Genomic DNA, 14,451 nt, shown 5'->3' on the forward strand with positions numbered 1-14,451 from the left:
TTGGTACACAACCCTTAAGACATGGCTGCCTGGCCAAACAGCACATAGGCCTTGGCTGACCTACTAGCACAGCTCTGTCCCAGCTACAGCATTACGTTATCTTCTGTGTTGTAGAGTCACAGGAAAAGCAGTGTGAAAAGAGCTAGGGTTATTATGGTGGAAACAGAAGTAGGATGAAAAGGCCAAAGGACAAAAATCCACAGGAGACTTCAGTAACTCTGGTGTTCAGGAAACAACAAGGCTCTTTCCCATCCCTTCATCTTCTTCCTGTGAAGGGTGAGATTACCCACCCTAAGGCAGGAAGACACATACACCTCCCTCACCAGAAGAGGCATGGCTATTTTTTCCCCAGGAAAAAGGGTGAAATCAGCTATTTACACTGGACAAATTACAAGCTCTGGAAATCACACAAGGCACACAAAGAGAGCAGTTATATCACAAATAAATATATGGTGTGGGGGGGAAACTTATTGATTAGCTTTGTAAACACAGTTGCCCAATCAATAGCAATTTCTGGAAGTGCCTGGTGCTTATTTGGTGCAGCTTGTACAATGAGGATAAATAATAAGAGTACTTAAGGAGCACGTCTCCTGACACCATTGCCAAGCCCCTTACAACACAGAAACAGAACACAGTACAACAATCGCACAAGCCAGGACTAATCCACTACACCTCTAAAAAAAGAAAACCCACAACAAGCACAAATCCAAACACAGCCACACTATCAAAATAAGCACCTGGATCCCAAAGGTGCACGAGCTCCTGCTGCTCTTGCTGCAAATAGCTTCCACAGGACCCAGGGCAGTGTGAAGCTCACTCATGTACTATGCTCAGCTGGGTCAGCTGTGCATCCTCCTAAGATCCCTCCTCTACAGAAGGATGCACAACCCTCTCCTCTTCCCCAAATCACCAGACTGCTGTAGGGATATCCCTGAGCATATACCTTGGAAGAGGAAAAAACAGGGGGACAAAGCAGCTCCCCAGAACCGTTTGCTTAATGCAGCATCCCCGCACCAGCACCAGCTCCCTGCCTTGTGGAGGCTGCGTTCAGAAACACTGCACTCCCCCCATACCTTGCCCACCACAGGGTCCAGACATAACAAAGAGAAGCAGGGTTCCAAAGCGGGCAACAGGACCCTTGAAAGACCCCAGCACATGCTTCTGGCACAAAGCAATGCAGCAAGAGCTATGGAGGGCAAGCTTCCCCCCTGGGGGGCTGCAAGGAACCCCAGTTAACCCTGACCAAAGCTCCTGGATATATCACAGCTCTGTGCTAAAAGTAGCACCTGATGGGAAGGAGGGAAAATCCACCTCAGCTCCCCATGGACTTCTCTGCTTCCCTTCTTCACAGATAGGAAGTTTGCTCACATTGTAACATGAGATCATAGCACAGGAAAGAGTCGTTTAAACTGCAGCTTTTTTTACTGCAGCTGCCAAGGATAATGATGTTTGCATGAAATGTGTTTACAGATATGGCTCACAGCCCTCCAGTGAGGTGTCCTGTGCAAGAGCTACTGGCCAGCTCATCATAACAAAGACTTTCACCCACCCTACTTACTTGAGCCAGCTGCCTCACTCCAAACAAGATGGGGCAGGCAGCTTCCCAGCACGCTCCACAGTACCCAACGCTGCCCGCAGAACTGGTGGCTGGAGGAAGAGAAGGAGGGACAGTACTTGTCACCTAATCCCTCATATAGTTTTTGGCTGCTAGAATATTTGCATGCAGATTGCTGCCAGCTGGTGGTGTGGGGATAGGATAGCCGCTTCTCCCACTGGGCATGGCCCCATGTGTTTCACGTTCTCACTTAGGCCCTAATGACATTGCTCTTTGGAAGCTCTCAGGACACAGGTGTCTGGGCCAAATGCTGAAGCCTTGTCTTCTTATTAGGAGAAATGTAATTTGCTCCATCTCTTTGGGAGGGATTTCATGGGACTGTGCTGGTTTGTAAATCACGGCAGGATGAGAGGAGTTTATGTGGAATAGGAATGACTCATTTTTCTGCTCCTAAAATGTTGATATTACTCACCAGAAAACTCCCCACATATTCTAAGGGATTTCAGTGCTTTTTGTCTTTCATTAACAGCTCATCTTGTTTGCTTCCCTGTCACAGCATCTTCCTCATAAGAACTTCCTGCGTCCTTTGTCACCACCTCACAACATCATTGTGGTGGCCAAATGGCCCATGAAGGCTGGAAAAGATATTAGGTGGTTATTGATCACTTTGAGAAGGCTATGTTAGCCCTCCATAACTTCAGCCAGCATTTACCAGCACCGTTAGGCACTGAGGTTGTGGGTTGCATGGATTTTCCTTGTGACTCAAAGCAATTTTCATTTACAGGCTGGAGCTGAGCATGCATTGCCAAAGGGTGCGTAAATGAAAGCCTTCAGGCTTAGTGCACAAATGGGATTTGTACCCTTCCTTGAATTCCTGATTCTCCTAGGAGGGAGTGCACACATGCTGCTTTTGAGTAGGATCATGATATAGGCAGTACGGGGAATCAAAGACACCGCCGAGACGTTTCAGCTATCTGTGCCCTAGTTTTCCTAGCTGTAAAACATGTCTCCTTTGCATTGACCTTGAGGCTAAACATAAATTTCTAGGCCTAGAGTTGCCACACGCTAAAGGCTGTACCAAAATAAAGAAAATTTCTTGATGACCTGGGAAGCAGAAGAAACAGCCCATTTCACTTAGGACCGTTGTGGGCAATGTCTCTCCTTTACTTTCCCTCCATCCAACAAAAATCTTAAAATTGCTTTTCCTGCTTTTTTGTTGTAAATAATTGACATGCGAAGTGCTGACTCATAAATCTGGGATTACAGGAAAGGAAACTTTGTTTCTTGGTGAAAAAAAAGTAATTTCACAGCATGGGCAGCTTCCTCCAGCGCTGACTGGCAAGTCCTTGGCCACATAGCGCGCCCTGCAGACACCGGCCGTGGCAGGATTTCCCAGGTGGTGCAGCTCTGTCTGTCCTTTGGCAACAAGGGAACCCAAACTCTGCCCCAATGAGGGCTTGGCAATCCCATCTAAATGAAGTAGGGTTCAACAGAGCTTCCCTTGGTTCTAACACAGAGGTAGGGCCATGTTAGCGTGCCAGGTTGTGCTCCGTTGTGCATCGTCTGCACCCACATGGGCTTTTACCTGCTGCCCTGCTCGAGCAGGAGGTGTTTGTTCTGAGGCTGCAATGTTTACAGGCCTATAAAGAGCAGACCAAATTTTGGCCTTTCCCAAGTATTGCTGTTTCAAAATAATAATAAAGCATCCCCCCCGGAGCTCAGGACTTGAGACTGCAGCCTTAAGCACAAACCACTTGATTCCTCAGAGACTATATAAAGGAGCAGGGGAAATATTATCTGCACGTCACAGGAGAGAACACACTTAGATCCTTACATTTTTTTCAGCACCTGACCTACACTGATTTCCACAGCAGTCAGGCACTCGCACTCCTGCAATGAGCCATGCGTCAGTGACTCACCCAGCGTCAGACAGAAAGTCTGCAGCACGGCGGAGAAGACAACTTCACTCTTCTGGCACTTACAGAAGCACTTCTAGCACCCGGGGTGCAGTGACACTTCCCCTCTCTCCCTTCAAGCAGCATTATTTCATCGTGTCTGCCAGGCAAAATTTGCTGCTGGAATTTGGTACTTTTATCTCTGCTCTTTGATGGACACCCCAGTGGAACGCTTGACTCATCTTCTTTCTAATATTGTCGTGATAGAATTCAACACCCCCTCCATTCTCCTCAGACTTTGCAGAAAAAGGTGAATTTGGAAACTTCTTTCTCAGATCAACTGATGATAGCAGCTCCATTGTGCCTGAGAAAAGCAGTCACAGTCTGTGCCTTCAAAAACCATTGGAATGTTGTTGCCATAGCTGTGAGTTGTGTTGACTATGGCTGTGCAAGGTGCACAATAGGGAGCCAGACTCTGTCCCACAGAGCTTGCATTCTTAACAGCAATCCATACAGTGAATGTTTACTATAAAAATATTTAGCTAAACAAAGCATCCAAGTCACATAAATGCTTGATGGATTGAAAAGGTCAATGGAGAAACAAGTTTTTCAGGAGACTGGGTTTATCCATAGTATGGCAACTTACAGGGCTTCCTTCTCATATTTTAGAGAAGGAAAGCTCATAGGAAAGGAATAAGCCTTGAGATGTAAACCCTACCCATGCAAACCCTTCCTACACAAACCCTTCTTAAGTAAAGTCTCCTTCACTTGAAAAAGGAGAGAAGAGTTCCAGAAGTTGAGCAGCATCTTCCTATGAAGGGCTGAGGGACCTGTCAAGTGCTGAATTCTCATGGCATGGACAAAGAGCTGAGTGGTGGGGTAGAAAGGGAGTTGAATGGCTTGAATCACTTATGTCAGGATAGATTAGTTCCTTGAGGATAAGTCAACAGATATATATGCTGAGATATATATATATATATACATGTATGTAAGAGTTAAAACATCACAGGCAGCATTAGGAGAAACCCCCAAATCTGCCTCTTTTATTGGAAGAAAATTTTCATTGAGCTGTTGATGCTAATAGGAGTTAGGAAAAAGTGTTTCTCTTTACTCTTGAGGAATACTCTCCTATTTAAATAATACCCAACTCTTGGGTGAAGTGGGATGCTCCTATGCAGAGCTTACACAATAGTAAGCTGCTTTTTTTTTTTAACAAGCAAAGTTCAAGTCACTAGAAAGTGCTTATGGTGCTTTCCTTTAGCACTCATGCTACACACTGCAAACCACTGAAAAAAACCCCAAGGACTCTTACCAATGTGGAAACAGGGCAGGTTCACAAACCTACACGTACTTTAAGGGCTCTTAAGGGCCACTGAGGAACCAGCATCTGAAGCCCGTGAGACCACACTGTGGCTGGACTTAAATTCCTGCTGTTCCCCCATACCATCTAAGCACCATTCTCTACAGAGGGTGGTGGGAGGCAGCCATGGCATCCAGCAACCACATTTTCTCTGTGGTGGCAGGACAAGAAAGACAGATTCATGATTGCATAAAAGGAAAAAGAAAAAGAAAAAGAAATGAAAAGAAAAGAAGAGCTTCATTTCCTGTTGGTCAGGGCAGCTTTGTTAACCAAGATGCCTGGAGAAACTGTGGGTACGAGCTGTGGGCTTGACAGTGGTGTGGGGGACTGTTTGAGCAAGGGTGCAGGTCTCTGGGGAACAGCCAAAACCACAAACATTTTTTGGGCTTTTCAGCTATGCTAAGGACAGGTCATGACTTGTCTTTGGCCTCTGAAGACCAGGAGTACTGGGACATGAGAGCCAGCCAGACTTCCCTGTTCCTCATGCAAGAGGTGGCTGTGTCCCATTTGAAACCTGAGCCAGAAGTATGAGGACTGGTCTCACCAAAATGTGCACCTGTGCACAAGTATCTCTGCATGTGTGTATAAACATACATATATAGGCCTCTGTGTGTGTGTGTGTGTGTGTGTGTGTGTGTATGCACTTTACCTTTCAGGTCACTTAGGGCACATGAGTTTAGATTTCATGTAGGAATGAGTCCAAGAGCCGGCGGCTTCAGAGTGATTTATCTCCTCCTGTTAATTTTTACAGCCAGAGAGGACACTTCACACAGTTGAGCACCCTGTTTATCTTTAATAAATTTATCTTTTGGAAACACAGTGGTGAACCAACATTTAGCCACCGCTGTGCCAAGTGCCTTACAATAAAGCTCAGGTTATTTTTCCCCTGCCCAGTCGCAGTGTGGCCAGGCAGAGCTGTGTGTTATCTAAGATAGAAGTCAGATGACTGATACAACTCTTGCTTCAGTGGAGGAGAGCTGCTGTGAACAGGGCATGTAAGCAGCCCTGGAAGCAAGAGCATTTCAAAAGAGACTATGCATTAAATATTTTGGGGTGTGATGCTGTTGGGTTTTTTTAAAATATATTTTGTCTTGCTGGGAAAAACTTGCAGTTGGGGGGCATTTACTTTGCATCTCCTATCTCATGATCTGTGTTATTCCTACTGTAAAATACTGAATGTGAGATAAAACAAATTGTTGATTGTTGTATCATATATTGATACCATATCAATGGCTGCTATGACATTGCAGCCCCCTTTTCTAGTAGTCACCCCTCTCCTGTGAAGTCTGGGCTCAGGAGACTTGTCTTAGGGAGATCCCAGTCTTTCAGTTCTTCACTGCACTTGGGATTGCCTTGGTTTGTAACACACTGTAGTTTTGTTTTCATCTGTGTTATGCAAAATTTTTTGAATGGGCTCTTCTGGTCAGTGTCAGACACAGTGTCTTTTGGTAGGTTATAAATTGTTCTGTACAATGAAGGAGGAAAACTGATGGTTTAGAAGGGATAAAGGCTTGGATTCAGAATCCTTGGCATCTGTTCCCAGACAGCAAGTTTCTCGCTGTTAGTGTCTCACACAGCCCCGTTACACAAGTGCCAGGCACCCCCAGCAGCCAGTGTCCCATGGTAACCGAAAGGCACAGGCATTATGCTATCAAAGCTTACCCAGTAGCACTTCCAATACATCCCATCAGCAAACCCCTTCAGACATGCTAAGGCCACATACTCTTCACTGGCTGAAGCTCAAAAGCAAGCAGGACCTATGAGGCTGATCCCATCAATTCCCCTTTGCTGCTCTCTAATTAATGCTGCTGCTCCCCACTCCAACATACAGCTCCTGGCAGTGCACGGTACACACAGGGACTGCGCAGTACAGCGGTGCTGGACACCTTAGCAGCACCCAGGGACCTCACAGGCTCTGTTGCAGGGTGACCTTGCTGTGGCAGCAGGACACACTGGGTAGCACACAATCTGTTCAATCTCTCAGGCTTCACACAAGCAGGAGGGGCTGCAGGCACGTCTGCTTCACAAGGCACCCGTCAGAATTTCAGGTGGTTCTTGCTGGGCAGAACTCACTGTGCTGTGGGTGTTTCCAGAGAAACGTCCTGTACTGAAGTGTTGATGTTTGTGCAGCACTGAGGATGCTACTTCTGGGCCAGGATCTTTACAATCTGAGATGCTCTTACATAGGATAGAAAGACTGCTTAATGTAAGCATAATCCAAAGGTCAAGGGGTGCAGATGGAGGAGCTAGTCCAAGGAAGTGCAGAGGTGACACTGGTCTGTGCAACAGCCAGTTGCTGAAGTACACCTTGGCCTTAATTTTTCAAGAGAGAGGGCTTGGTGGAGGTCTGCAAGGCATCATGCAGGAAGTTTTGGGGTGCTTACCCCCAAGCATGTGTGGCTGCATTCCCAGCACCCCACGGGAGAGCTCCTGTGTATCAAGGAGCATCCTTGGCCAGAAGCACCAACAGTGTGCACAAACATTTCACTTATGAGAAACATGCTGAGCTACTGAACATGTCTCCAATTATTATAATGACATTATAATGATGGGTAGTACACCAATTGCAGCCTCAAATCAACACTGGAAATCTCGCCTGGAGACTGCAAAACACATAAAGGTCTCCCTTTGCTAAGTTGATACCATTTGAGCACCACTGAGACCCCATCCAACTTGGGCAAAGCAAACTGCATCCATGTCCTCCATCTCAGCAGAGCTGCACAGTGATCTGAAAGGTCTGGTGTGGATCTGCAGCTTGTAAGTACATGCATAGCCAGGTACATCTCCTAAGGAAAGAAAGAATCCTCTGTAAGATGTCAAGAAGACAAGACTGCATATCACAATCGTGTAACAGGGGGATGGTGAAATTGCCGTTGCGTTAGAGCTGAGCAATTCATGATTGCTCTGTCCTGCAAATGTTTTCAATCTTCAAACATTTTTCCTTAAATGCAAATATAGGTGGTGATGAGCAGTTTTACAAACCAAGTGTGAAAAAGAAAGCTCGACATGGGGCAATCAATGCTGCTTCAATTTGATAACTTCATAGTGTTTTGTGTTCAGCCACATAAAAAAAAAATCTCATTACTTTAAATTGTGAAATCAAAAGTAATTGTAAATGAAATGAATTTTTCTTTTTGGAAATGATAAAGGGGCAGTTACCAACCTTTAAAATACAATGCAAATTGAAAAATTTGCCCAGTACAACCCCTTGCAGGGAAAACACTTCATTTCTCATATATTAACATTTGGGGGTGACGATCTGGTTCATCAAAATCCTCTGCGTCTCGATAATCTGCATCTAGGCTTCCCCTGATTGCATGGTGACTGTGTGTTGCCTAATTGCATGTGACTAATACAATTTCATGTGCATTTCCGTGCGCTGGGGATTCATTGTTGCCACATACTACCATTGGGAAATAGCTAAGCGTGTGTCTATGAAACAATGACGGGGAGACAAGAGTACCTCCTCCAGAGAAAAGCCTAGGAGGAGGTGGATGACTGGGAGCAACAAATTATCAAGGCAGAACAGACAGAAAACAGAGCAGCTGTGCCTTCTCCCCACTTTGTGGAGCACAAAACCTCCTTGGTTGAGAAGGACTTAGGGGGACAGTACTTAAGAGGTCCTTCTTGGATGATGAGAACAATGAAACCTAAACAATGCTTGAGAAAGGGAGGAGTGGAAGAGAAGTCTCCTTCACAGGGAGAAAAATCCTGGGTCCAAAAAGCCAGGTGGGCCACAAGTCCTCAGTAGCATGAAGAAGGATGCTCAAGAGGGACCCCTTTCCCCAGGGGTAGAAAGATAGAGAGAGGGTACAAGCAAGCTCCAAGCAAGCTACTGTTCTCATCAAGAGCAGCTCACTTCAGCTGGTATAGAGGGTATAGAGTGTGTCAAGGGTGCAAAGCTCTCCTCTCTGTGACCAGCATCAGACTCTCATGTTGGGGGCCTTTCCAACCCCCCTGTGTGCAGCTGGTGGAGGGGAGGACTAGTTTGTGAACAGGTACTTGTGATACAGGGTTGCTGGTCCCACATCTGCACCCCATGCTATAAAACCCCTGTCTTAGTGGAGGGTTTCTGGGTAACAGGTATAGAAAGGAGAGGAGGTACCTAATTCAGAGTGGATCGTGGAATTCAGGGGTGGCCATGGGGCTCTCTAGGAAACATGTGGGAGCCTCAGAAATGGGATCCATATGGATGGCATGCTGAAAAATAAATCAACAGTGGTTGATCCAGAAGTTGAAAGCAGGAGTGATCACGTTTTTCCATCACTGGGAGGAAATGCTTCTCTGTCCTTGCATATCCAGAGAAGAAATACACCACAGTTGATGCTGCAAGGTGATGCACATGAGTTCCTTAACCAGGAGGCTGAAGTGAGTCACCATTTCACAAGGAGAGCCAGGGATTCAAGCCCAAACAACCTGGAGCTTGTCAGAGGGGATGTGTTCTGGCGTGGTGGCAGATCCTGTAAGTCTGTTGGGTGGGTTAGAGGGATCATGCAAACCTCATCCCTAGAAGTGGAGCAGCTTGATTGGTGTTTTACATGTGCTCAGAAAATATTTTCTAGAAAGTGTTTTGCTGAGAATTAAGGCCTTTCTCTGCCTAATTTCTGGATGATGGAGGTGTAAGTTGTGCTGTTCAACACTACCAAGAGTGAGTTGCTGTATTTGGTAGAAGGAGAAATGTGGGTGCCTTGAGAGTTGGAAGCTGTCAAAAATCTTTGGGCTGAGGCACAGCTAAGGTTAAATGGCTCCTGAGTGGGCTGCTTCTAGATTTACGTTTTGTACTTGGTTGCCTCATTTTCAGCCCTGTGTGCTACACACAACCCCCTGCAAGGGCAGGGTAAATATGAGGATAAACCCAGTTAAAAACTTGAGGCATTCAGATGCTGCTGGGAGGGGAGTCCTATAAATATCTGTGAGCAAGGGGATGCAAACAACCATCTCCTGGGGGAAGTATCTGCTTTTTGCAATGTTTATAAAAATAAAAATAAATGAAACCAGCAGAAGTCCTGAAGAGCCCACCATGCACCATTGCTGGAGGGGAGGGGCAGGAAAACCCTTTGATGAAAACTTCTGTGAGAGCGACAGGCTTTCCCTGCCTGGCTGCAATCCGAGCCAAGCCGGCTGCGTGCTCAGGGGCTGTGGGATGGTGCACTGCCCTGCTGGACCCATTCGCTGGCCACAGCCCCCAGGGAAGGGCTCTCTCCCCTGCCTACAGCTCACAGACTTTATGGGAGTGGAAATAAAGCATGTGGCCATAGAAATGACCTTATTGTTATAATCACTGCTAATGCTGCACGAATAAAGAAAATGCAATAAATAATAAAACCTGTTCTGCAGGCAAGATGACAGGAAAAGGCCTTTTTAATCGAACAGGAGGGACCCATCCCTTTTCCTTTTCTGGTAGCCTCTGCTTTGTTGCCTACAACATTTTCCCTATCTCCATTCAGTGTTTCTTCTTTCCTCTCCTTTCCCTATGTGCTTGGTGTATTTGCTCCCTCCTGTCTACTCTTCCCAAGCCCCCACTGTTACACTGATTAATTATCATCCTCTAGATCCCCAAAGTCTTTCACTAAAGGCTGAGCTGGCTTCTTGCTTTTTCAGTAGCAGAATTCTTCAAGGCAAGGGCTGCTCTTTCTGAAACGTCTTCCCTGCTCCCAGTGCAAAACAACCCTAACCCTAACGCTGGTCTTATTGTCTCCGACCTCACACAAAGGGGTTTGAGTATCCCCCACAATGGGCTGCGTAATGAACTTGTTGCTACAGCTGGGCTGGTCTCCTGAGACCTCTGTATGTGGAGGGAGTTCTCTTCAAGGGAGAGAGGATACACAATTTTGGATTGAATACAGTCCTCCAAAAAGGAAGGTGACTCATTGAGCCTAATCATTAGGGTGTGTGATGATATTATCTAATGAGGAAACGCTTGATGATGCTTTTAGAGACTGCAGAGAGCCGCGAACTGGCTGTAGAGGAAATCAGAATGTGAGCGCTTTCGACATAAACAGTGTTCAAGAAATGGGATCTGAAATGTCTTTGGGGAGAAGAGCAGAGCAATTTCAACACCCTCATGCTTGCATCAGGGTGTATTGCCACTTCAGTTTAATCTTGTTCACATAAGTCTGTCCTTAAATAACAAGCTCTCTAGAATTCAGGACAAAGGAGCATTGCCTGAAGAACGGATGTCATCTCATTTGTTTTCTGAAGTTTGGTTTTGTTGTTGTGTTTTTTTCTAAGTTGTACTGCGGATGAGGTTTTAATTAAAGGAAACTGTCAGGTTGGTGTAGGTCTCAAATCTAGGTTTAGTTAAGTAAGGGGTTTTTACAGACTCTAAGATAAAGAGAAACATTTCAGCTGTTACTGTTTTGTTTTGCTGTGGGGTTTTTTGTTTGTTTGTTTTTTAAGAAATCTGCTTGAAATTGTTTGCTTGGCTTCCTCTGAAGAATCTGCAGCTTTTTGCTACCTCATGAGAACCAGAGAGTGAAACTGTTTAGAAATACGGAGTGGTAGTCCCCATTCTCTTTTTTCTAAGTTGAGAAAGATGAATGAGCTAGCTGCTTGACTTGCTTTTCACACTCCCATCACTACTCGTCTAAGGCATTTGTGATATAGCTGGGCAGTTTTTGGTAAGGGACCACAGTATCATCATGCCCCAGGAAAGTCAGTAGAAGGAGAAGACTCTCAACACCTCAGGAATACCCATCAGAGGAAAACCTCGTTTGGTTTTTTTTCATCAAGTAGGACTTTGGTTCTGGTTATCTTATTAAAGTCCCCAGCATCTGATAAACTAATGTACTCATCAAGAAAGAAACATTGCAGTAAAAACTATCACAAATCAAAAGTAGCTTCATCCCTTAAAATAGCAAGAAAGGTCTGCCCTTCCAAAAATTACAATCTCATCAAATTATGCTCTCTTTACACACAAATTTTCATTCTTATTTAAAATCCATTACAGCTGGAATAGGTTAAGCCTCTTCTTCGTGTATTCAACTTCACTAAACTGACAGAGCACATAAACCCTTTTGCAGCCCTTCCACTGAATGATGTTAAACTGGTGTATGTAGCCTTGGGTGGTTTCCACAAGCATGGACTTCAGCCATTGCAGCTCTGGGCATACAGGAGACTTCAGCTTTGTTTTAAGTAAGAGAAAGTGAAATGAGAATAGAATCACAATCAAATGAAGGCTAAGGTCTTGTGTGAGTGCTGTGGCAGCTGTACGTCTGATGCAAATGTCTGCAGAAATATCAGGAAACCCTGGTGCAGGTGTTTGGGAATCCAGACATAGTTACAGCAACAATTTGAAATTTTTTTTTTACTTTCTCCTGCTCTAACTAAATACATCCTTGGGCCTGAAAGCACTGTGTGGGCTAAGGCCAGGCTGGTCTTATGGCTGCAGCTGTGTGTATGTGCGTCTATGTGTGTGCATTCCTTCTCACTCTCATAAATGTGCAGCAAAAGTGTGAAAAAGAGCAGCTGGCACATCTGAGAGAGAAAATTGCAGTGGAAACATGGCATATTTTTTAGAGATTGGTTACTGTGGCATAAATCATAAGAACTGCCATCTTCCTAGGAAAGACTTGAAGGCCAAGTAAAACAGACTCTGGCCTCTCAATCCCCCCGTGACCCCAAGGCCATGCTGAGGTGTTTAGAAGGCATGGGCTGGGGTGTTTCTCATCTAATTAATTGATGAATCTGTCCATTCCTCAGATGCATTTTGTAGCTAATAATCATAAGAGGACAGAGGAAGCAAGGAGGACAGCATTTCTGAAGAAGAGGTGGCTATCTAACGCTGGGCAACTGGGCCTCCTTTCCTCAGTGTCTTTACAAGACTTTGCAAAGGTCTTCACAAAACCATTTGACATGGCCATTGGGAAGGAAGTATGGCAGCTAAAAGCTTCACACAACAGAAGAGCCAGAACTCTCTTTATAAAAGATTCTTGAGTGCAGCTGCACTTCTATCGTGGATTAGCTGAGTCAGGAGAGCACATAAAGGAAAGCGGGAGCTCAGCTCTTCAGCTGCTAACACAGCCACATCCCACACAGAAGTGGACTAGCTCCATGCAGGTGCTGCACAATCTTCCAGTGCCTCCCTGCAGAGCATCCTTGTAGCCAGGAAGGAGAGACAAACTTTTGCAACACTCACCAGGGAATATTCACTAAGGTCATGAGTTTAGAGCAGTGTTAGAAACCTACAGGATGCTTGCTCCATCAGTGAGGCTATAGACCTGAACAGTTCACCTTGCTTTATAACAGGATAAAGCTGGGCTGGCTCAAGGGATTTAAGCATAGACATCCTCAGACAGTTCTGAAGGAAAGAGAGCATCCAACACCTGAGAACAGCCTTTCTTCCCCTCTTCTCCAGACCTTTATCACACTGGAGTCAGTTACTGACAGGCTGAAGGAGCATGGAGGAAGCAGGGAGGATCAGAGCCCTTTCCTGCTCTAATGTGTAACCAACTGGTGTGCACAGCATTAACCAAACCATGGCCATCTCCTGAGGTTCAGGTAATCTAGAGGACTTTGTGAGCTTGCAAGGTTGTTCTACTGGAAGATGCCACATCTAAGAGACCAATGATTTTGGATCAGTCATCCCAATTAGCAGACTTGCTATATAGCAATTGATAATAATAATAAATTATAATAGTAAAATAATAATAAAAATAATAAAAAATAGCCTTTTAACATTCCTTTTTTCTGAGAATGTGATTCAGTGTTGTTGTAGAGAAAATAGCACTTAACAAACCTGATTTAGTTCTTTGAGGAGATTACAAAGTTGCCTGATAAAGGTAACTACGCAGATATGCTATACTTAGATTTTTTTTTTTTCAAGGGGATTGAGCTAAAACCATGACATCCTGCTTAAAAAATAGCACAGAATAGTATGAACCAGAGGATATGTGAGACAGATTGAGAGCTGGATAACTGACAGATCTCAAAATGTTATTGTCAGTGAGGACTCATCACCAAACAACAAATTCCAAGCAGGTTTGGGACTCAGCCCTGCTTTATCCTACACTTTTTATCAGTGATCTGGAAGATAATGTAACGTAGTCACTGAAAAAGGGCACGGATGACCCAGTTTTGGTGGAAGGGTGGTTGATGTGGCAGCCATGCCAGGGGACAGTGCCCACCAGGAAAGCAGGGTGCCCTTGAGATGCGTTTGTGCAGCTGATGCTTGAAAGTACCTAGAGGTGGAAGAGTGAGGGTTAGGTCATCCCTTACAAGCAGGAGTAGCCTCATGTAGCAGAGCTCCTGAACAAGGGCTGGAAGTCACCGCAGGTGAGTGGTTCAGTGCAAACACTTCTCCTGGCATGCTGGCAATGGGGGGGCAAGTCTGCCTGGGAATGAGTATGCAGGGAAGGTACTAAGCAGGATCAGGGAGGTTAATTTGCCTCCATATAAAGCACTGAGACTAAAGTGGATAAGATAACACATCCAGGCCTGGGGCTCACATTTTAATATTCAAAAGGTGGTTAAAGTGAGGCCAGGAAAGAGCCACAGAAATGAATTAAGGAGTAGAGAAAATGCCTTAGAGCAAGATACTGAAATTGTTCGATCTGTTTCATGCACCCAAAGGGGTAAGGAGGGGAAAATTGAAGGGTGAGTTAAGTTCATCATATAAGTAATTTCATCGGAGAGAAAATAGT

This window comes from Gallinula chloropus (assembly GCF_964237585.1).
Source record: "Gallinula chloropus genome assembly, chromosome: 8".
In the NCBI taxonomy this organism is placed as follows: domain Eukaryota; kingdom Metazoa; phylum Chordata; class Aves; order Gruiformes; family Rallidae; genus Gallinula; species Gallinula chloropus.